Raw genomic sequence first — 2,758 nt, 5'->3', positions numbered from 1 at the left:
CGCCTGTGTCTTTCTCAGGCTAGGCCTTGGCCTGACTTTCCCTTCTGTTGTTACAGAGAAAGCTGGACCTGATGGTGCCAATGGGACTGCCCTGTCCCCGCTGCCCCCTGGATGCAAGTAGGAGGTTCCTAAAGCAGGCTCTGAAGAGGTTTAAAAGTCAGTCCAAGATGGCTACACGGTTCTTTCTCCCAACAAGCAGGTGTGGCTATCTGGTTGATCCTCCCAGTGGCATAATTTTGCCTAAAAGTTTAAGTCACCTATGTGGAAGCACACACAGGTGGTACCGTCAAACTGTGAATGTTCCTGTCTGGGCTGTCCTTGCATCTTTCATGACTCTAGATAACCTCAGTCTGATTGCACATCCACATGATGGCGAGAATACATATAAATGTCTGCCATATTATCTTTTGATCGTACTTCCTGTGCCTACCATGGTGATTATGAGGAATCACAGTTCGATTACACTTTAATTTCTTTCATGAAAATCCATTGAAGGGCAAGTCTTATACCAACAGCCACAGTAACTCCAGCTCCACAACATATATTAAAGTTGCTGCAGCTCCTAGTGGAATCAAAATGGCGGTCTGCCCCAGGGCGTGTACTGTCGGCCTCTGCCTCTTGGTGCACCCTTGATGCTCTTGACTGATGGCATCATTATGATGTCAGGCTGAAAGCTATCCAACAGCTCATCGAAGGGTTTCTGCCAGACATCAGAGGTTTCTGTCAGACCGCCATATTACGATAGTGGCAGTTAGAGAGAGCCCAAGGCAGAATTCCGCTCCACTTTGATGGAAACAAAGCTCCGCCATTGGGATTACGATTTTGCTTTCTGCCTGCCATCTCATTGTGGTCTGATTGCCATGAAAAGGCAGGTGAAAAGTGACTTTGGGGCCCCAATCAGGGTCCCCTTTCCCCCGGGGACCCCTAAACATCCCTGCATTTTGCCTGTCACACAGTGCAGGGATGTTTCAAAAGTGCATATTTCCTAATGCAGCTTGTGCTTCAGCCCACAGTGCAATCTGTAATTGGAAATATGCACATTTCCGACCACCGTAAAGGCTATTGCATCCTAAGAAAGGAAGCATGGCTGCAGAATCCTTGTTGGGCGGTCCCGTTTTGACACAATGCTGGTCGGACGCTCATCTGACTGGTATCTAAATAGGGCCTTACGTGCCATGAGGGTCCAAAGCAGTTACTTTGACAAAATTACATTGTTCAAAGCAGACCGGTTGCCTGAATACTTCAGCTAAGTATAATAGAATAAGACTCCTGTTCCATTTTGTTGGTTTTCAGAACTTGTGCCATGATTAAGAGGCGTGACAGGGGGCATTCATATTGTGCTGCTTGAGCTGAAATTTTTGGACCAGTGAAAGATAAACTAAAGCAAAATCATTTGCCAAGAATATTTTGATTAACCAAAAATGAAAGTCAGATGTTTGAAGGCCATATGATCAGGTTGTAGTTCCGGCCAAAAATAATGCCAGCTAGCGATCCAGCGTTATTCCCAAGACCTGCTGAGCAGCTATTGAGAGATCAAAGTCTTTGTGTTCTGGTGGGGGTATGGTTCCAAAGTAAAAATTAAAGGAATTGATGGAAGGACATCACCTGGCATGGAGGTGTGGCTTAGTTTGCTATAGCACAGTAAACCTCACCTTAAAAGGATTGACAGATTGATAGCTCCTTCTTGATTCTGTGGAGAGTGGTGCATGGCTGTTCTTAGTTGGTAGAGTGGTTTGTCTGGTTAACTCCAATAACAAACAAGATTCCTCCATGCTAACTAGTTTTGTGACCCCCAGTGTTTAGACTGCAACTTCTCAGAGGGACAAGTGATGTTCCACCACAAGAGATTGATCACAGGTCTGTGGCGCCCTCAGATAGCCAGGGCTGCAAATGTGCTAAACTGAATGGTTCAGTATGTGTTTACCATGTCCCAGCTGGTGTTAGTAGCCGCTGAACCCCGTTTGTTATAGGGATTGCAATTATTTCCCATGAATGAGGAATTCCAAGTAAGCAAGGGTTATAAGCTTAAGTTAATTAAGTCCCTGCCCTTTGCACACATTGCCCATTGCCACTACCAGTTGGATGCCTTAGTGAGCTACTCATATCAGCCCCGCCAGGGTTGGCAACAGTACTGGCAGAGCGCAGAGAAAACAACGAAACTTGACTAGCTAGAGGAAGTAAAAGTTATAACAAAGTTTCCATAGGCGAACCTTGGGAAGGATCATTAACAGTTGTGTGGCCCGAGGACTGATGATGGCAGTTTGAATCTATGGTCAACTCCCAGGGGAGACCCAAAGAAGAGGGCCCAGTAATTCCCTTGTGTGTCTTGGCCAGTGGAGTGATCCACTACTTCTGGGTACTTAGGTGAGGACCGGGCACGGGACAAGGTCCTCCACCTTGGAGGGACCAAATGACACATGAGGAATCAGAAGGGGATTCCCTGGTCTCTCTGGGAGGGGTTTGATGTGAGAGACAGCTCTCCTGAGATGGAACCCATGCTGAACCAACACTGACCTAGGGGTTACCGTATTGCAGTGCCTCTGCAGTCTGGGACCACTAAAGGCTCTGCTACCTGGGCTCTCTCATGCCTGATTCCAGCCCGCCAGGGTTTTGAGTAATTGAGGAGTGACCTGTCTTGGGTTGAAGGGCATCCAGTATGACAAGGCATTGAGGCCACAATAGTACCCTGGCTCCTCTTACCATGGCCCTCGAAACCAGTGTGAACTGCTTCAAGGGGTGGGAGGAGGAGATTCTGCTA

At 47.3% G+C, this 2,758-nt stretch overlaps 1 pseudogene; it reads left to right on the top strand.

The window, feature by feature from the left end:
* The first annotated feature begins 206 nt into the window (after positions 1 to 206).
* Positions 207 to 2,227, top strand: LOC144774182 (18S ribosomal RNA; annotated as a pseudogene).
* Positions 2,228 to 2,758: the final 531 nt, after the last annotated feature.

This window comes from Lissotriton helveticus, chromosome 8 (assembly GCF_964261635.1).
Source record: "Lissotriton helveticus chromosome 8, aLisHel1.1, whole genome shotgun sequence".
NCBI lineage: Eukaryota > Metazoa > Chordata > Amphibia > Caudata > Salamandridae > Lissotriton > Lissotriton helveticus.
This window is presented reverse-complemented; position numbering and strand designations above follow the sequence as displayed.